Raw genomic sequence first — 22,202 nt, forward strand, 5'->3', positions numbered from 1 at the left:
GGGATGTAGCTTTGTTTCATTCACATAAAACTAACCTCTAGAAGTTATCGACTCCGCCAGTAAGTCTAATCGTATGTTTGGTTTTGTTTATAAGCTGGTAGGAGAGAACTGTCACTGACAAGACACTTGCTCTCCGCTTGAAAAAGCTGTTTTTCAACAACCAGTTGACCAACTTGGACAAGAGCTAAAAAGATAATCGCTTTCACCTACGGCATCGTTCTATTGCAGGGTAGTAATATTGGTACTTAACATACATACCAAAGTATTTCTCGGACTTTTAGTATAAGTTTTCTTATTCTGCAGTTTTGTTTTCATCTGGACTGAAGATAATTAAGTCTCTGTAAGTCCATCTTTTCAAAGTTGGTTGCGGGACTCGGTTGCTCGATACAGAATGTGAAATTAAACAGCTGTCAGCCATCTAGTTACTTTATTTGGCAACCAGTTTTAGCGTTTTACTACGCCATCTTGATCTAACAATGTTTAGATAACAATCGGCAGATGATTGTTGAAATGATCTCTATAGCAAAAATCTACTAATACCAGTATTGCTGACCCCTGTTTTGATGACAACCAAGGTAGAATCTTCCTCCACATCAGTCAAGGGCCTGTAGATGGCGTAGTAAAACGGTGAAACTGGTCACCAAATAAAATAACTAGACGTCTGAAAGGTGTTTAATTTGACATCCTGAAGATCGTTAGTTTTCTGCGAACTAGGTGGATGTGACATGGAGGATATTTTAATATATAGGTTGTCACAACGTGTATTTTTTTTACCCAGCCACAGGCTCAAAATGCCAGTTCTCGACAAAACAGCGTATTTTAATATATCTCGAGTTCAGGGTTGAGTTTCCAGCAGAGATGTAATTTTGCAACTTTTTTCTCCTAATTTCGCGACAAGTAGAGGGCGATTTTGGATATTGCAGACAGCGAATAACATATATGTATGCATTTTACAAAGAAAGAAAAAGAGAGAGAGAGAGAGAGAGAGAGAGAGAGAGAGAGAGAGAGAGAGAGAGAGAGAGAGAGAGAGAGAGAGGGAGGGAGAGAGGGGGGGGGGGAGGCATAAGAAACAGGTACGTAATACAACCAGGAAACTAACTACCATCTTTGAAATACGAGACCAGAGGCCGAGAAATGCTCCGGCTACTTCCAGATGTTACGTAATCTCACGAACAGGTGCAGCAATCGCTGTCAAGTTGCCATGCATATCCATGAGGTGTTCCGCCATTCGCTTTTATGAATAACATCTTGATTCTGCTGAACTTCGCTTTACTGAACACGTCGACTTTTTTGTTTTGAGGCGTTTCCTACCGCAGTCGCAGTTTTACAGGTGATTGTAGTTACGTCAGCTTATGTTAATTTATGATCTCCATTCTCGTCTTCTGTTCAGTGATATGCTGAGGTTTTCTCCGTAGAAAAAAAATGTCTTTTCCTTGTACTCAGAGCTTCTAAGGCGAAGTATTTGCAACTTTAACCAGCCCCTGAAGTGCTCTGGACAGTAACTATGTGATTTGTGTGATGCTCATATCACGTTTAAATGCGCTTGCCAGTTTTTGCCCACTACAACGTAATACTTTTTCAGGACGAATCGTCATTGACCCTCTACGTTTGGAGCGCGATGCACTGTGCTAGAATAATATTTGGCCGTCGTTTTGAAATACTGCAGCTCTTCGGTACACTGGATGATCCTGCTTCCTCTCTGCCCCCACCCCAATTTTTCCAGTGGGTGTGGTTCGTTCGTGGCGAAATTAATTTCGGTGAAAGTATGTGGGACATTTGAGTTCCAGGCATTGTATGTGGGCGAGAAAATTATGTAACGTTTGATGTTGCATCGAACGCCTTGGATTCTTCGTTGTTGGCAGAAATCGAAGAAAATAATAAAATAGTGCGTAAGGGGGTGCCAGTTGCATGAAATTAAATCAACTTCCGTATTTACGTTCTATAATTTGCGAAAAGGTCTTAGAAAATACACGTTAAAACCTTACAGTAAGTATCTTTCATTCGTTTTATATGTTATAAAACGATTAGAAATGGTTTCCTTGTCGCGTGACATTAAGCAAGGACCATTGTGAAAATTTATTATTATTTTACAGCAGTCTACGCGGTATAGATTGTGTTCCTGATGAATCATAGTTAGGAGCTTGATCTAGAAGATTTGTATGAACATTATTCGGTAATTACCTGCTCAACATACCCTAAGAACAGATTTACAATGCCACTTTTCAGATTATAGAGATCTGCTATGACAGAATTCTAGGAAGATAATATGGCACACAGTAATCATAAGGATGATAGAAGTAAGAGATGTCACACAGAGGAAAGAACTAGCAATTTTGTTTCTACACAGCTTTCGCAAATAGAATAAGAAAGGGCATGGAGGGGACACACATTACTTGTAACAAACAGATGTTCCACCCTTAAAAAAAAAATCATATGGGAATGATAGGACAATTGAGTTTCAGAAAGGCAGTGTAGGTTCCTGAGGATTAAGAACGGAATATCATAATGGGTACCAGCTTCCTGAAAACTGAGAAACTTCTCCTAGAAGTTGTGGCTCCAGCTTCAATATTAGACACTAACGGATGCTAAGATGGTATGTGGGACTCGTGTAACTCCTGCAGCAAGACAACATGGCGTCAGTCAGCTGTAAAGACACTATCTCACTTCGCCAAAACCATTCAGGCACGAGATTTATTTGCTGTCAAACGTCTTTTGTCGCTAATCGCCATGTCAATACAATCCACCAGTTGTTAACCCACTTTTGACAGCTACACGCTCCACATTGACCAATCAAAGCCAAACATATACGATTCACCGATAGCCTCGTTGTTGTAAAGGTTGCAGCACCAGCGTCTAAGGTTCCAGGTGCTATTCAGTGTTGGTAGGAGTCAATCTCTCGTCTCTGGTCCTGGTGTGTACTGTACTAGTTATACTAGTCCCATTTTAAATAATTGAGAAGTGAGGGAATAGAAAGTGCACGCCTGCCATCACTGCTATATTAACCCACAGTATATGATGTTCGAGACAATTATACTCCAGTGTTTTAGAAGAAAGGAAGAAAAATTACAATTAACCGTACCATCGACGACATCATTAGAGGGAGCACACGCTCGAGTTTGAAAGGAAGCAGCCCAGCATTTGATTCAAGCTATTTTGAAAAATGACTGAACGCTTAAATCTGGATGGTCAGATGGAGATGTGAACCGCAGTCCTAGTAAACACGAATTTAGTGTCTCACCACTGCGCCAGATGGTTCGGTCCTTATTATAAACAACAGTGGTAGTGGCAGCTTTCCCGATCACATATCGAAGGTTCATGCGCCTCTCGATTAAGCGTCTGCGTGTCGCAAGAGACCTCATTAACTTGTAACGGTGCCGAGGAAAAGGAAAAACGCGAAGGAAACGTCCGATCTTCGCCTACGAAGGTCGCCGGCAGGTAGTCTGCGCCACGACCTCCTTCGAGAACTCACTGTCAATGAACGCTGTACTAGCAACCACGTCTGCTTTTGCAAGAGAACGGAGGGCCGCAAAGTACGATTGTGGACCACCTATGACCTGCGGAGTTTGTAGCACTGCTCAAACTTAAAGAAGTATCTGACAGTTTGTGAATACAAGCTACTGCTCAAGCGGGCACAGCGTGCGATTATTGCGGTCGAACGATGGCACGATTGTGGGTGTCCCACATCCATGACTTCAGTAGTTACTAAAATGCAGGATGAGCACTAAGTTCTTCACTGATATATTTCAAAGGAACCATGATAGATAAAGCTATGGAAATTCTGCCTTGACTCGTGAAGCTTTTATGGATATACTTCTAGATTTGTTCTGACAGCATCCGATATCTCTCTCTCTCTCTCTCTCTCTCTCTCTCTCTCTCTCGTTATCACGGATGGTATTTCAACAACATACAACGTAGGGCATTGCTACACCGGACGTTATTTGCTCGCTAGTTCTGGGATGAAACCTTTCGGGACAGATGGATTGGTCGAGACGGTACATCATGACCACCATGTTCACAAGGCATTCGCTCTTTACTTTTTTCTGAGGTACGTTAAGGATAACATGTTCCGTTCACGACTATGAAATGATGAAAAGGCGTTGACGGAAGAGGTTTTGGCGAGGACATGGGGAGAAATTGAGTAGCGCCTTGACGTTCTAGGGGAGAGACGGGACACACATGGAAGTGAATCCATAAAAAGCTATACGAGTTCAGATACCATTTGCAATAAACCGTCTAAGTGTGTCTAGCGTAGTTACTTAGAAGTACGTTTTTGTAATCAGGGAAAAACTGTCTACCCTGTATTACGGCTGACGGCCAACAATATAGAGGTGTCTCAATGTTGCCACGTTATGAAGCGTGATTGCGCAGTGGAGACATTCGACCTCTACTCGGGAGGAGGCAGAATGTGATATCACATCCTCAACAACTTTATCAGATGGCGGTAGTGACGGTAGTGATAATAATGACGACAGTAATGATGATAATGACGACGGTAATGATGATGATAATGACGATTATAATGATAATAATGATTATAATGATTACAATTATGATGAAGATGATTATTTGAGGTGAGGGCGCTCGACATCATGGTCATCAGTGCTCTGACGAAAAATCAGCATGCTAATCTCATGGGCGGGGACTAAGGCTGTTCCCACATGCGAAGCAATTTATGTCTTAATGCCTGCCTCCATTCCCCACTAATTTAGGGATGAGGCCTGACAGTTCACAAAATGTCACCACCCTTGTAACGAGGACGGTGTGCAGATCTCCATCGAATCTGAGGGCTGCCCTAATATCTTTATAGGACACACATTGCCATAGTACGCTGAGCTGAAAGTGATACGCCACTAGCTTCAGAGTGGTGGACCACACCGCCGGAGGAAGAAGCCAAGTCTTAAAGGGCTACGTCCGATGTGCAGTCTGGTAAGCAGAACTCCTTCCAACTTTTAAGTCATGCCTTTATGGTCGATTTGAACGACCACGATATCAGGGTTTTGTATAACTACGTAAGAGAAACCACGGGGCTATAAATCTACGAAAAAATATTAATGGATGCGATAATCTGAATAATTTTATTACGGTTTCGAGTGCGACCGAGAGATAACAACGTGATGTACCACAGGCACTTCAGTATTTTTCCCTGATTTTTATCTAGCCAATGCGTAACGGCATTAATAAATTATCACCATGATGGCGAGATCCATCAAAACAAAGTCGTCGTGTTATTAAAGGCTGGCTTCAAGCACTCGGATGAACCTGCAAGACGTAGAGTGGTTTTTCAGGTCGCTACAAAGACCCACTTAGGTTGGTGGCAAGAAACACCGAGACTGTGGTCAGTCGACCATTTTTCTCGGGGCCGAAGATTTTGAATAGGACTCGACAAGAGCAATCGACGTTACTTTTTAGCAGGTCTTCAACAGGTGCTTCCATGAACAGTAAAGTCAGTCTCTGGACCGCATAAAATATCTGAAGAAGTTCACCACAGTGAAGCTCGGTGAACTTAGGGAAGGCTATCGGGTTTCAACGAGCAATCAATTTAAACCTATTACTGCTCGATAGTCGCTGTAGCTCTTATCTAAAATAGCTAATGGTCACTGAGCCATGAGGTCACCCAATCTGCTGCTGCTCCTGCCGCTGTATCATTATTCGACGATATCTGCCCACTCGTCTTATTATTGCCTTTGTTTCTCATGTCTTGTATTCTCTAATTAACCGATCAGTGACCGTTGGATTTATTCTATGTACGTGCTGAACAACTTTAACACCCTTGACTACCAATTTTAGTGCTATTGCGACTAATTAGCGAGTGTTGTAAGCTGCCCACATGCTTGATTCATGATAGTACCTTTAATCTTGTCGACGGTGATTAAGTATAACTACTGCCAATAGGGCGTGAAATCTGATCCCGAGATAACTCGGTCAGGATAGGGGAACTATCAGGCATGCTCTCAGTTCAGCAGGACCAGACAGCACAGATTGGAGAATACTTGCTTTTCGCGAACATAGCGAGCACAGGACATTTTACAGGCTGCAGTTATTCTTGGTAAGGATTTTTGTATCACCACTTAAGGTTAATGCTGGAATCTTAGCTTCAACATGGCATGAGGCTTCTCCCAGTGAGACATTCTCGCTCTCTATTTTGGTTGAGAGGGCGCTCGACATCATCATCATCATCATCATCATCATCATCATGGTCATCATCATGGTCATCAGCGCCCTGACGAAAAGTCAACATGAAATCTCATGGGTGGGGACGAAGGCTGTCTCACATTTGGAGCAGTTTATAACGTACTAAAGTCTGCCGGCCTTCCCCACCAGTTTAGGGATGAGGCCTGACTGTTCACAAAATTTCACCACTCTTAACACTTGTATCGGTATCTGCGAGGATGGTGGGCAGATCTCCAGCGAGACCAAGGGCTGCCCTAATATCAGTAGACAGGAGACACGTATCCACAATATGCTGAACTGAAAGCGGCACGCCACAAACTTCACAGAATGTTGGATCCTCCTGCCAAAGGAGGAAGCCATGTGTTAAAGGGCTATGCCCGATGTGCAGTCTGGTAAGCAAAACCTCCTTCCAGCGGCGAGGGTGACACGAAGTCCGCCAAGGCTTTGTGGTCGATTTGAGCGACCGCAGTTTTTTGTGTGACACCTGCAACCATTCAGTCTCCCACTGACGCATGATGCAGCATGAGATAATGGCGTGCAACGGGATGGGACATTGATGGACAGCACCATCCGAACATGCTTCCTTGCCAGTTTCGTCAGCCATGCCGTCACCCTGTATTATCCCAACGTGGTCAGGTACCCAGCGAAAGATCACCACCGTCCATTGCGTTGGAGCCGCTGTAAGGAGTCATGGATGAGCTGAATCAGCGGGTCTACCGGATAAATTTAGTGAAGAGCTTGCAACGCACTAAGAGTCGGAACAGACAAGGAAACTCGTACGGCGATGTCTGTGAACCCACTCCAGTGCCATCAGAATGCCATATAAGTCCGCATCATAATTTGTAAATTATTCTGGAAGACGCATTTTAAAAACCGTATCAGGGAAACCACAGGACAACCGAGAGAATTCTCTTGCTGGGATCCATCTGTTTACATAACGATAAAACTATGGTACATACTTAATATAGACGAAAACAAAGTTGTAAAAACCATATCTGGAGTACAACTTACCGTGTACTGTCAAGCTTAAAATCACTATTTAAGACGGTAGTTCACAGCTATCCCAGTATTAATACAAACATTTTCTCTACGTGTGTGTCTGGCTCACTCACACAAAGGAAGGGTCTCTTGTCACGTTCCATCGATATCGTTTCCATTACACGCCGAACACTAATTCGGACTAAACAAGGAAACTGAGGGGACCGGAGAAACAGTTCAGTGAAAGAATTCTCGAAGTACCCGTATGAAGAAATTTAGTGAAACATAAATCAGTATGGCTAGTTGTGGATTCCAACAGCTACTCCTCCGCAGTACAAGCCCAGCGTCTGAACGATCTCGAATCGAACGGGATACAGCTTGCAGCTCTCAGTCACACTCTTAAACGACTGTCCCAGTGAATTTTCCGCTAACTGTACTACTTTACTACCTCGCTCTTGTGAAATAATGGCACAGACTCAGAACAGGTCTGTTTTTAGAAAATGATTGGCAATTCTCTAGCTTCCTCAAAAGTTTGGAGTTTCTCCGTAGAAATAGGTTTAAGAGATTCCTTTCACTTTCTAGAGCTCCGAAATCTATGAGTTCCTGAACTGAGCTAAGATTCCAGAATGAGATTTTCACTCTGCAGCGGAGTGTGCGTTGATATGAAACTTCCTGGTAGATTAAAACTGTGTGCCGGACCGAGACTCGAACTCCTGACCTTTGCCTTTCGCGGGCAAGTGCTCTACCATCTGAGCTACCCAAGGACGACTCACGACCCGTCTTCACAGCTTCAGATCCGCCAGTGCCTCGTCTCCTACCTTACAGACTTCACAGAAGCTCTTCTGCGAACCTTTAAGAACTATCTAAGATTGTCGTAATTGTATCTTTTAACCTTCCGCAGCAATTTATTCTAAGCACGCCTTTCGTAGCAATTTATTCTACGTACGATTAAAGTGTCACCACTACCTTTTCTTCAAACATGCACTACACTTCTCAGATTTAGAATTGCTACTTGTAAACTGTTACAGCACTGATGAGTAAAACGCTCTGCAGGTCAGTTTCATAACAAGCCCTGTTCGATTTTGTTCTACAGCCCAGCTACGTGCCTAGTTATTTCATGGCTACACTGCGTATTGTGTTTATAGGTCTAGAGCTCTTCTGATACGCAGCTGACAGTTCGTGCTAGGTGTGAAACGTTGTAAATAAGTGATAACAGATGGAGGCCGCGCAGATGCGAGGCTCGAACAACAATCCGGAAGCTCACGTCCTTCCGCCGCGGTGTGCTTCTTATGTTATCTGCAAACTGATGTCGTCTGCAAGGTTGCAACGTTCAGCACCATTCGCTTCCAGCAACCATCCACATCACCACTTATGCCTTCGTTTTCGGCGCCATATGACGGCGAAGAAAGTGCTATATCCACGTTCGGATACTATCGTTGAATTTAACTATTCTTATCTGCCAGCAAGAGGTACGAGCAGCCGGTCTTTGCACCCTCAACTTGATATCTGTAAACCACAAAATCCAGCAACAATTGCTATTACACAGTCGGCGACCAATTTTCATCCTCTTCCTGAACCAGCTATCATATGATATACAGGGCTATTACAAATGATAGAAGCGATTTCATAAATTCACTGTAGCTCCATTCATTGACATATGGTCACGACACACTACAGATACGAAGAAAAACTCATGAAGTTTTGTTCGGCTGAAGCCGCACTTCAGGTTTCTGCCGCCAGAGCTCTCGAGAGCGCAGTGAGACAAAATGGCGACAGGAGTCGAGAAAGCGTATGTCGTGCTTGAAATGCACTCACATCAGTCAGTCATAACAGTGCAACGACACTTCAGGACGAAGTTCAACAAAGATCCACCAACTGCCAAGTCCATTCGCGATGGTATGCGCAGTTTAAAGCTTCTGGATGCCTCTGTAAGGGGAAATCAACGGGTCGGCCTGCAGTGAGCGAAGAAACGGTTGAACGCGTGCGGGCAAGTTTCACGCGTAGCCCGCGGAAGTCGACGAATAAAGCAAGCAGGGAGCTAAACGTACCACAGGATGGTGCTCCACCGCACTTCCATCATGATGTTCGGCATTTCTTAAACAGGAGATTGGAAAACCGATGGATCGGTCGTGGTGATCATGGTCAGCAATTCATGTCATGGCCTCCACGCTCTCCCGACTTAACCCCATGCAATTTCTTTCTGTGGGGTTATGTGAAAGATTCAGTGTTTAAACCTCCTCTACCAAGAAACGTGCCAGAACTGCGAGCTCACATCAACGATGCTTTCGAACTCATTGATGGGGACATGCTGCGCCGAGTGTGGGAGGAACTTGATTATCGGCTTGGTGTCTGCCGAATCACTAAAGGGGCACATATCGAACATTTGTGAATGCCTAAAAAAACTGAGTTTTTGTATGTGTGTGCAAAGCATTGTGAAAATATCTCAAATAATAAAGTTATTGTAAAGCTGTGAAATCGCTTCAATCATTTGTAATAACCCTGTACAAGCACGGTCGCAATAATACATGATGAATTTAACGTAATTTGATTTGATTTAAGTAGGAAGAAAAACTTCGGTGGTCCTAGCCCTCTGTTTCCCGAAGCGAAACAATTTATCGTGCGGAATTTCTCTCCCTCATTCTATAAAGGTCAACCAGTATCCTTACAGATTAGTACGAGTGCTTTTACCGGATCTGTCAGCCACAATTTCTTCAGGAGTTAATCACCCAGGTATTTTGTCCCTTTTCGTCTTCGAATTGGAAGTGTAAATGTTGCAGTTTCATCCCCCCTCTTCCCCCATACTACATAATCTGCACTACGGGGCTTTTTTCCCTATACCCATCGTGTATAGGTGTTTCATGAAGTTCCTATGGCCAGTCACTAGAACTACCACGAGTATAACCTGCTTCCTGTTAAGGCCCAGAACTACACAACTTCTCTTTAAACATGGTTACGGCATCTTCAGCTTACCATGCTTTTGTTTTTGATTTTTAGTCCTGATCCACTTACGCAGTTTATATTTTACCATCGCCTTAGCGATAGGTAAGACAGCTTCCTGTGCAACAAATGGAGTCATCACCAGTACTCTGGAAAGCTTATCAGCGTGTTCATTACGAATAATTCATGAGTGAACAGGGACCCACAGCAGTGTCTAAAAACGTACATGTCTAATTACTGTGGGCTTTCCAACTTCAACACACTGAATGCTGGAACACAATACACCAGATATAAAAATTGTGAAGGAAAAAAGGGGTGGATAATTGACACTGTCATCACAAGTGATAGCAGAATCGATAAGACACAACTTGGCAAAGCTTGCCAGGTATGATAAATTGAAAAGCGAACTACAGCGATTCCTGCAAAAAGCAGTGAAAGTGGTCCCAGTGGTTGACAGCAGATTGGGAGCAGTGCCGAAAGATCTTAGTGGGCATTAAAACCGTAGACACTGGATAAAATTTATCTGCCAATTACAAAAAAATCACTTTACTGGGATCTGCACGAATTCACCGGTACATTACGCAGTCCTAGACGCTTAGGAAGTGTGACTAGTGATAAAACACTAAATCCTGCGTAGTGAACTCATCTGCTGTGCTTACTGTTGTAAACAGTACGTATAGTGACAACAGTTGTACCGTTCGTAGTGATATGCATGGTGACAGTGGACGGTGGTAGTGAGTGCTTATTAGTGGTGGTTCTGAGGATGGTTAATGTTGGTGTCAGTGTTGTACAAGGGTCATGCGCACTGTGACGGTGGCGTGATGAGGTTGAAATTACTGTCAGTCGTGAGCGATACTTAAGGCGTGACGGTCGCTTATGTGTTTCGTGATTCGTGTGGCTGTGTATTAATTCAGTTTTAAAACGGAAGCTGAAACCTAATCAGGTCGGATTACACGTAGTTCAAAAATGGCTCTAAGCACTATGCGACTTAACTTCTGAGGTCATCAGTCGCCTAGAACTTAGAACTAATTAAACTTAACTAACCTAAGGACATCACACACATTCATGCCCGAGGCAGGATTCGAACCAGCGACCGTAGCGGTCGCTCGGCTCCAGACTGTAGCGCCTAGACCCGCACGGGCACTCCGGCCGGCTTACACGTAGTGACCAGCGCTCCTACATCAGAATCTAATCTCTATGTGGAAAGAACTCAACGGAAATTGCAGATAGGTTCTGCGTGATCTGAGTGAAGAGCAGAAAGCAGGTCACAAAAGAGTCTGAGAAGAATTGCTTCAACATTATCAAACAGAAGGACAACAGTTACGGAAAAGCATTGTTGCACTTGATGAAACCTGGATACGAGATTTCGAGCAAGAACTGTCAGTCTCAGTCATCACAATGGAAGAGTTCTGTCTCTCCACGCCCGAAAAAATTCCGCCGCCAACAATAAAATGCGAAACTGATGATCAGCTTTGCATGTGACATGAATGAGTCGCAGGCACAATTGAGTGCTCCAGGGGACGTCTGTAACAGGCGCGTACTACAAGCTGTTTCTGTAAAATGTTTTGCGCCAGAAAATTTGTCAAAGGCTGCCTGACAAGCTTGCAACTGGTGTCATTTTGCACGATAATGCAAGACTGCATATTGCATACCAGTGAGAGAAATGCCCGACAAATATTGATGGTAAATACTTCCTCACCCACCATACAGTCCTGATATGGGCCAACCAGGCCCACATTGAAGAAAAAAAAAGTACAATTTATGAAGCTTTCAGTTGGGTGACTCGAATAATCAGACAGCTCACCAATGAACGTGCCCTCTGCGGAATACTGAAGTTGCCAAAACGTTGGGAAGCCGTCAAACAAGACTGGAGATTATACTGAATGTCTGTAAACGTATTCTGTAAATTACATTATTTTCTTCGATTCTGTCTTACGGTGTACAGAACTTTTGAAATGACCCTCGTATTATGGTAATGAAGGATTGAGTGTAATGAATTCAGCTCTTCCATATCCGCACTCACAGACACTATGTGCAACTACTTCTCCAGTTTAAGGGCATTTTTTTCTGAACTTTTTTCCATTCTGTCTGGCACGTGTAGGAGTCAACATCAAAGCAGAAGAAGACCAGGCCGACACACGTTTTACGAGACGGAAAAAGTGAAGTATGGCATGTATGTGTTCATCAAATAGCTTACGAGACATGCACTGAAGCAAAAATAACACCTCGAGTCAGTTTTCAGCTGTTTGACAAAAGGCTCTTAAAACGACGCGTTGACCTGACTCTGCATACCTTGCACAGGTAGACATGACGTAACAGATAAGATGCGTTTTTCAACATCCTCAAACTACGTGCCTATTCTGTAAACCAAGGAAGCTTTGCACTTTCGGTATTTACAGACGTCCAGTTTCGTGGCCGGAACAAAATCAGAACTACCTTCCGGTAGCACCTCGCCCCACCGTTGCGCCGCTTTCGTCGGTGGTTCCGAGTTTCGAGGAAAGGGCATGCGACCTCGGCTTCCAATCTGATCGTGTCGGGCCTTGTCGGGCACGTCTGCAGCTCCCACGGTCGCGCCGATACGGTGCAGGCGCATGGCTCTGGCAGCACGCTATCGTCAGCCAAAACGCCTGGGGGTCAGATAAACGTCGCCCTGCCCTTACCGAGATCCATTCCGCACAGTGGCAAAGGGCGCGCGTTCACAGCCGGATGGCAACTGGCATATACTGACAGGCTTCAGTCGAGTTCGCACTGGCGGTCGGAGTCCACGGAGTAGCGAAGCAGCTTAAAGCACATAATAAATGCAAGTCTTCCGGTCCAGATCGCATACCAATAAGGTTCTTGTCAGAGTATGCTGATGCAACAGGCTCATTCTTACAAGGGAACCTCCCCATCGCATCCCCCTCATGTTTAGTTTTAGGTTGACACAGTGGATAGGCCTTGAAAAGCTGAACACAGATCAGTCTAGGAAACAGGAAGAAGTTGTGTGGAGCTATGAAAAAAATAAGCAAAATATACAAACTGAGTAGTCCATGCGCAAGATAGGCAACATCAAGGATAGTGTGACCTCAGGAGCGCCGTGGTCCCGTGGTTAGAGTGAGCAGCTGCGGAACGAGAGGTCCTTGGTTCAAGTCTTCCCTCGAGTGAAAAGTTTTCTTACTTTATTTTCGCAAAGTTATGATCTGTCCGTTCGTTCATTGACGTCTCTGTTCACTGTAATAAGTTTAGTTTCTGTGTTTTGCGACCGCACCGCATAACCGTGCGATTAGTAGACGAAAGGACGTGCCTCTCCAATGGGAACCGAAAACATGTGATCGCAAGGTCATAGGTCAACCGATTCCTCCACAGGAAAACACGTCTGATATATTCTATACGGCACTGGTGACTGCATGTGCGTCACATGACAGGAATATGTTGTCGACCCACCTAACTTTTACACCTGGCGAATGGGTAAAAAGATTCTTCACCTTGCCAGATTTAGGTTTTCTTGTAGATGTGATAGTCACTCCCAAAAATGTGATGAAAACATAAGAGTTTGTCACATAAACTGCAACAAATGAATGCAACAGTTTCACAGTCGCACAGTTTTCCCTGTGCTCTATCAAAACATATGTTTTTAACGTTTTCAAATTTTTCCGTGTGTAGACCGTCAAATCCTGCATATGTCCAAGCAAATCTGAACGTGTCCTGCAATTTTGGAGAGCGAAGTTGATTATGTGTGAGTGCCTGAACTTTGATAATTGACACACGATCACGTAAACAATACTGCTCTGTGTACCTGTGCAGCCTCGCAAAATAATTGTCTGAAAATAAAAAATCAAACTTTTCGCTCGAGGGGAGACTTGAACCTAGGACCTCCCGCTCCGCAGCTGCTCACGCTAACCACGGGACCACGGCGCTCCTGAGTTCACACTGTCCTTGATGCTGCCTATCTTGCGCATGGACTACTCAGCTTGTATATTTTGCTTATTTTTTCATAGTTCCACACAACTTCTTGTTTTCTCGAGTGATCTGTGTTCAGTTTTTCAAGACCTATCCACTTTGTCAACTTATAACTAAATCTGAGGGGAGGGGGGGGGGGGGAGGGGTGCGATGGGGAGGTTCCCTTGTTAGCAATCATATACAACCACTCGTTTCGCGAAAGATACCTATCAAAAGACTAAAGTTGCAAAAGTCACACCAATACTCATGGAAATAGGAGTAATTCGCTGAATTGTACACCCACTTGACTAACGTCGATTTGCAGCAGGAGTTTGGAACATAACTCTGTTCGAACATAATTAATTACCTCGCAGGTAACGGTCTGCTGACAGTCAGCACGGACTCAAAATAACCTTGCGAAACAACTAGCTCTGTATTTGCACGAGGAATCTCAAATGGATTTTATATTTCTGGATTTTCAGAAGGCTTTTGACACAGTTCCTCACAAGAAACTTCTAATAAAATTACGTGCCTACGGAGAATCACTTCAGTTGTGCAATTGGATTCCCGAATTCCTGCCCCAAAGGCCGCAATACGTAATAACCGACGGAAAATCGTCGAGTAAAACAGAAATGATATCCTGAGTTCCCCAAGGAAGTTTTGTAGGCCCTTTGCTGTTTCTAATTCACATAAATGATTTAGGACATTTTTTTGAGCAGCCCTCTTAGTTTGTTTGGAGATGATGCTGTGACTTACCGTCTAGTCATGTCATCAGAAGATGAAAACCAATTGTAAAATGAAAGACGCGACATCTGAATGGTGCGAAAAGTGACAACTGTCTTTCAACAAGAAAAAGCGTGACGTCATCCACATGAGTTCAGAAAGAAATCCGTTAAATTTCGATTAAATGACGAATCACACAAATTTCAGGGCTGTCAATTCGACTAAATATCTGGAACTTACAAGTTGTAACAGTCACATAAATAATGTGGGGAAGGCGAACCGAAGACTACGTTTTATTGGCAACAATTAGGAGATGCAACGAGTCTATTAAAGAGACTGCTTAATTACACTTGTTCGTCCTCTGTGAGACAACTGCTGTACTATACGGAATCCTTACGAAACAAGACTGACGGAGGACATCGAAAAAGCTCAATGAAGGGCAGCTAGTTCTGTATTCTCGCGGAATGGAGTATCACGGCTGTGATAAGCGAGTTGGGATAGCAATCATTAAAACAAAGGCGTTTTTCGTTGCGTTGAAATCTTTTCACTGAACTTCAAACACCAACTTTCTCCTCTGAGTGTGAAAATATTTTATTGTCGCCAACATACAAAGCGAGATACGATCATAATGATATCATAAGAGAAGCCAGAGCTCGTACAGGAATATTTGTTCATTTTTTCCCCACGCGCTGTTTGAGTGTGGAACGGTAGAGAAATAGTCTGAATGCGGTTCGAAGAACTCTCTACCCGGTGTGCAAGTGTGAACTGCATAGTATTGATGTAGACGTCTTTTACGGCATCCATTAGAGCCTCGCAATAGTGTAGAGTAATGAAAATCTGAAGTTAATAACCCACCAGTTAAATTGACTGCACGCTAACCTGTATTGCAACCACTTCCCATCACCAGTTAGCTAATCAGATACGGAGCACTAAACCTTTGGATGCAGCTGCGGAAGGAAATTAGTTACAACCACGATGAAGAAACCATTCTGGGAGTGAGTAGTGAGGTAGTTAAGACAATCACAAAAAACTGAGAAATTTAATACTACAGATTCACATAACTGCTAAGAAGACTAATTCTAGTCTAAAAAGATGCTCACCTGATCAGACAAAGCAAAACAGCAAATTTTCAGACAAGAAAGTGAGGCCAAAAGACGTCGAAAGATACCACAACTTTGATTTTCAGCTTTCAGAGATGCCGTCACAAGTGCTTCGATGAAAAGACGTGTAGAATTTCCGAATGTCCGTAATAAAGTTTTGGATGATACGCTACCAACAACAACGTCACTTTGAAACGCATAGTGTTCTTGTGGTAAAAGAATCACTTTACCTGTTACAGGAAGAGAGAGAGAGAGAGAGAGAGAGAGAGAGAGAGAGAGAGAGTGTGTGTGTGTGTGTGTGTGTGTGTGTGTGTGTGGTAACAAGGAAGCTAAAGTAAAAAGACATTCTCAACAATGGGGCTCGGTTCTTTGGATTTCTGCAAATACATGTTAATGGGAATTTGTAATTAACACATGCACATTTCTGTAGCAACTAAAAGTGAGAGAAATGCACCAGCTGCTGATCTTTTGAGGCCGCTAACAGAGAAACTATGATGCCTAAACAAAAGCTACCTCTAACGAAGCTATGCGTAAAGTGGTCGAATAAGTGGAAGGTTGATAGTGTGTGCCAAGGAAAACATGAACGAAGCGAAACATATTCTACTGTCCATTGACAGGACTATAACTCGCCCAGAATCGTAAACCGCCATATGGCGTTCGTGGGCTATTGATTTCTATAGTAACGTTCTGGTTCCGACGTCAGTAGCACAGAAGATTTAATGGCCTGTATTACTCTGAACCAACGTAAGTTAATATGTCTACTCATACATTTTCCTTCAGGAGACTACTGAAAACTTTTGATTGCCAATTTTCGAGTCTCGATTCTTCTAATATTTTAACAATCCTTTGGGGAGTTCACCATCAAACACTCAAGAAAAAAGATTCAACTTTTTGTAATAATGCTATCGGCTAATTCTTCAGATTTATTATTTAATTTTTCGATGTTCTCTTCGGGAATATGATATAGTTTGGTTGGATATTGTATAAGAATGACTGACTGATGTGATCATACATGCAATACTGCGAAATGTGGTGACGATGTCTGCGAATACATACATGACATTTTGCGTAGTGAATTCGTAATAGACATGCACAGCTGAGCAATTGTTAGACGCAATGAAGTGGACGTTCACAACGTTCTCCTCAGATATCTAAGATTACTGCTTTCACATATCGCCGGACAGTCTTTGGTTTCCCTAGCCTTTCTCGTTGGTTAATCGGTAACAATAATACGACCCCGACCTCTCTGGTTGATGATTATATATTTGTGTGGCCAAAATTGCCACTAAAGGTATCGCGTTTAACTAACATAACATACAGTTAACTAAAAGAGCATCTGAAAACACACACACACACACACACACACACACACACACACACACACAGTGGAGTTCTGAGTGGTAGTCTAAATGGATGTGCCAACCGTCGTAGGCCATTACAATTCTACGTCTCATATTAGCAGCACAATGGCAGGGGAACACACACAGCTGTTTGTCGAAGCATTCTCCACGATGCATTTTGCGCAACAGGTTTCCGTTGTGCGGTATCAGCGCAGTTTAACGAGACTAAAAATCCACGTACTTAATTACCTGGTTTAAGTTTAAGCTATTTTACCATCATTTTACTTCGACTTGCGACCTCCGTGCACGCGGATAAGACTCTAATCACTATTTACATTTCTCGTTAAATTTTATGTTTCGCTATAATTGGCTGAACGAACCGGTTGCTAAGAGGCAGGCACCTGCCGTGTTTAACATTTAGCACTATGCTGTTCAAACAAGTTGTGTTAATGGCTTCTTTTTGTGCAAAGCTTGGGCAGTCTCGTCTGAGGCTCGTGAACTAATCCAAGGTTGGTCCATATGTTATTACTAAATACATTGTAGATCTTAGCTCGTTCCGGCGGAAAAGCAGAAAAAGGAGTGTGTTCTGCCAGTTTCTGGAATTTTGCTAGAAAAACGGTGGCTATTTTCCTAAAAAGTAAATTAGTACCGAACTAAACGACTTAATATACAAATGAAGAAACTGCGTCTAGTTACATAAGGGAAGGCGCCAACAGTGCTAGGCGTTCAGCGCTCCGGGGTCGCCGGATTTCACCCGCTGCAGAAGGCGGTAACTATCGCGAAAGTATACAGTTTCTCGCGGCCGGGCCGGCGTGAAACAGGTAGCTGGCTGACTACGTCACAACGAGAAACGCTTAGTCAGCTCTCTGGTCGATAGGGACCTCGTCCATTATATTGGTGACACCTAACGCCGTTATGGCAATTTCTTGTCCGCTCTGCTTGTGTAAAACGTTTCTGAAAATATCGGGAGCATTCGTTCAAATGGACGGAATGAAATATTCAGGATAACGCTGCTATGGAAATGCCGCAGTACGTAACCCACGGCAACGACCTGGCAGACACAAACCGCTCCCGTCCCTAGATGAAGGCGTCGTGTGGCGAACACGCCTTTTCCTGCGAGACTCTTGGCATCTGCATAAGGAAGACTGTGCTGCGAGGAGAATACAAACAGGTTGGCTCTCGTCCCGCACTCCTATGCAGCTGCAGACGACAGCTGACACTGCGAAATTAAGTGAAAAGGTATACTTTTTGCCACAACTGATTTCAGGCGGGCAATCTATCTTCACGTGGCTACAATTCAGTGCTCTACACGCTGTCCAAGAAATAGTGTAGCTATCATGTGCTAGTACAGGAAACTGGATCGTGGAAAAGTATTATCCATATCGGAGTAGCACAGAAACCGAGAAATAGTTTTCTCTTATTTCATGACAAACGCAATGAGGGAAACACTGGACGAACTATTTACCTCTTGCAAACGAAACATGTGGTTGCCCGTTGAGACGGCACTAAGCCTGGCGCCTGTAGTTAAAAGTAAATAAACAATCACTAGCGCCGAATACTATCCGGTTACTCTTGCTTTGCCTTCTTCATTGTAAGAAGAACCAAGGATTTCGTTGAAACCACTGCAAGACTACAATTTAATTTCTTTAGCGTCCATAATGGTTTAGGAACAGAAAATAGCTTATCTTTGCCGTAAAAGGTGCATTCACGTACACACACACACACACACACACACGCGCGCGCGCGCGCGCGCGCACTGTTAATTACACCGTCAGGTTACGGATAAACGTGGATAAATGTCACACTAAATTCCAGATGTTTACTTTTCTCTTGGTAAATGGATAAACAGACCATTGCATGAACACTCAAAACCTAACGAGTGACACTTTAGCGAAACTGGAGAATACATTTTCACAGATTTTACAACATTACGACGAATCAGTACGCTAAAATGGCTAAATGTTCAATATATTTGTATATTGTGCCACTTTAGACTAAGCAGCTTCAATAAATTGCGAGGAAAACAGGAGCACTCATAAGAACATCAGGGTCGAATCACCAGCATTTCTTTGAGGTTTGTTTACAAATGCTGCAATATAGCAATGAGTGTAAACAGCGAGGAAAATCTGTCACTGGCGCACGCATTGTCGACTGCAGGAGAGAAAATGAAGTCTTGCGTATAGTAATAAATGACGTGCGTTTTGAACTGCATTTGTTCTTTCCGCCGGCAGCAATTGCGCAACGACCGGCAAAAAATGCCAAGTTACCAGCGTATTCAGCTTCAGATCACTAATACAGTGCTCGGTCTCATACCTGTTTGTGCTACGTGTGAGATAGGCGGGAACTCCAGTTCTTGCAAGTTTTGTTAGCTGTCGCAGACGTAAGCCGCCGGCTACGTCGGGAAGTTGCGCCACTCCTCGTCCGCACGCGGCGACAGTCAGAGACTGAATGAGGAGCGAGACCACGAGGCAGACCCGGCGCAGAGCCGGCGGCGACCCCGAACTCTGCCGACGGGAACCGAGCGCAGCCGAGTGCACGCGCCGAAGGCGTAGCCAGACGGAGCTTTTGCACAAGTTGCGACAGGTTCGGGTTGGCAGCAGGGATCTCCGCGGTTGAGGACGATCTTCTTCGGCGCCACACACCAGAGGCGAGGTTCAAGGTTGCAGGCATAGCATTCCCCTCACCGTTTTCCCCTCTCTATCCTCGGAACCAGCACTGGCGCCTCATCAAGTCTGACAGAAATAAGAACATGACGTCACTTATTCTTATTCGTAGGCAGAGACTTGTCGGCATGTGCTAACGTTTGAGGAAGAGTGCATTTCCCGTACTCCGTGCCCGTAGGTGTTGCACAAAATCACCGCGGCTTGTACTCTACTTGTCGCACTCGCTAGGCCACTGGCCTCATATTCGGGGGCGGAGACTCTGGTCCAAATCCTGCCCGACCAGTCTGCGTTTTCTGTGATTTTCCACGAGTGAACGGAATATGAACGATGTCTTTCCCCATCACTGTCCAACAGAGCGATTGCTGTGTGTTTAAACGGGGCACTAGTTTCTAATGTTGAACTAAATGCTCTCAGTGACATGAAATTTTTCCATTCTTTCGTGCAGTTAACTTTGTGACGAAAATTTGTAACGCGTTAAAATTGTGTATCTGACTGGGACTCGAACCCAGATACCTGAATTCTGCATGTAATGCGCTGTCAATTGCGTTACCCGTACAAGTTTCATATACCGACTCAAAGATTCAAGCCGGCCGAGGTGGCTGAGCGGTTCTAGGCGCTATAGTCTGAAACCGCGCTTCCGCTACGGTCGCAGGTTCGAATCCTGCCTCGGGTATGGGTGTGTGTGATGTCCTTAGGTTAGTTAGGTTTAAGTAGTTGTAAGTTCTAAGGGACTGATGACCTCAGAAGTTAAGTCCCATAGTGCTCAGAGCCATTTGAGTCAAAGATTCAAAGTAAGCTAATCAAAACAAGTTTCACATCAGCCTCTCTACTTGCAAAGTACAGTATGTGGTAGTTTGAGCAAAGAAAATCGCCACTGTCAGCCATATGTCTAAGGGAGATAAAAATAAATCTGTATTATGAATCAGTTCAGTACAGTGTTCTATCTCTCCAATCGTGAATGGGAAAATGTGGATTGTGTTCACCGTTCAGATTGTCGGCGCATCTTAATAGTGCAGTCAAAGACAGTGGTAAGTTTTGTAGAAGCATTTTTCACAAGGTTTCTATATGTTTTCAAGAGTACTGAATCCGAATTTTCAAAGCCCCGTCAGAATTTCGGTCCGGAAGCTGATCATAAATGGAAAAACCACAACATGTTTTTTTTTTATTTTTCACTTGTATCTCAAATGGTTCAAATGGCTCTGAGCACTATGGGACTTAACATCTCTGGTCATCAGTCCCCTAGAACGTAGAACTACTTAAACCTAACTAACCTAAGGACATCACACACATCCATGCCCGAGGCAGGATTCGAACCTGCGACCGTAGCAGTCGCGCGGTTCCGGACTGAGTGCCTGAACCGCTAGACCACCGCGGCCGGCACTTGTATCTCAGAAACGGCACAATTTTCAGCAAAACTGACTATGAAAATAAAGGTCCTGCGTTTCAGATTCGAAATCGCGCTAACTTCAACAAGCGCTGACGAAAAAATGTCATGCAGACCTATTTTGTGGGAAGTTCCATACCCTTTAATTTCATAAATACTCAGCTTCGCCGAAAATTTAATTGTTTCCGAGTTATAAGAGAAAGACCAAAAAAGTCCCATTTTTTTGTAGTTTTCTTTATTTTTTGACCCATTTCGGGGCCGAAATTTTGGTGGGACTTTGAAAATTCGGATTCGGCATCCTCAAAAACATATAGAAACCTTGTCACAAAACTTCTACAAAACCTTCCGCTAGTTTCTTTTTTTGTGCACAATTTGAATGAACTATAGAGGATTATTTCAAATCTAGGCTCTGTACGCATTGTCACTTTATGGCAAAGAGAGCTGCCGGGAAGTTACTCGCCGAAATGACGTACATCACAGCAGTGGCATTGGAACGTTCATGTCCTATCGTGAGAGACAGTTAAGGTGTAGCTCGCAGCGAACGTCTCCAGTTGATGACCGCTAATTTACGGCACGTAGCTACCCCGGCGTGCTAGACTGTCAAACCTTCAATAAACTGAAGCCACTGTCATACCATCGATAAATCTACCAGTATTGTCAGACGCCAGTTGGAACGAGGTTTTAAGAAGGCTAAGAATGACATTGGGACACCCAAAAGAAAATGTGTGCTGCAATTTTATCAGCTACAATTGCCAAGAAACAATGAAAAACAACGAAAAGGAGGAAACGGGTCTGAGAAGGGCTGCAAAGGGACGACTTGTGACGTAATTATATCTGCCCTACAAGGATATGTGCACTTGTTTAACGCAAAACTTTTTTTTACGTTTTATGAGAATTTTGCAAGACTGGCATGCATTTTGCAGACCTCTTAGTAGTCACTGCAAATGAATGACTTACTTTTCGAAGTTTTTCCACACTGCTGTGTAAT

The 22,202-nt window shown here is 43.8% G+C and overlaps 1 protein-coding gene across 1 annotated transcript in view; it reads right to left on the bottom strand.

Annotated features, from left to right (window-relative positions):
• LOC126416345 (oxidative stress-induced growth inhibitor 1-like) overlaps window positions 1–19,607 on the bottom strand; it is a 116,584-nt gene extending 96,977 nt beyond the window's left edge. Inside the window, exon 1 of the mRNA XM_050084022.1 lies at window positions 19,481–19,607. The gene's annotated coding sequence lies outside the window, so the exon portion shown is untranslated. The remainder of the gene's footprint in view (window positions 1–19,480) is intronic.
• Window positions 19,608–22,202: the final 2,595 nt, after the last annotated feature.

This window comes from Schistocerca serialis, chromosome 8, assembly GCF_023864345.2.
Source record: "Schistocerca serialis cubense isolate TAMUIC-IGC-003099 chromosome 8, iqSchSeri2.2, whole genome shotgun sequence".
In the NCBI taxonomy this organism is placed as follows: domain Eukaryota; kingdom Metazoa; phylum Arthropoda; class Insecta; order Orthoptera; family Acrididae; genus Schistocerca; species Schistocerca serialis.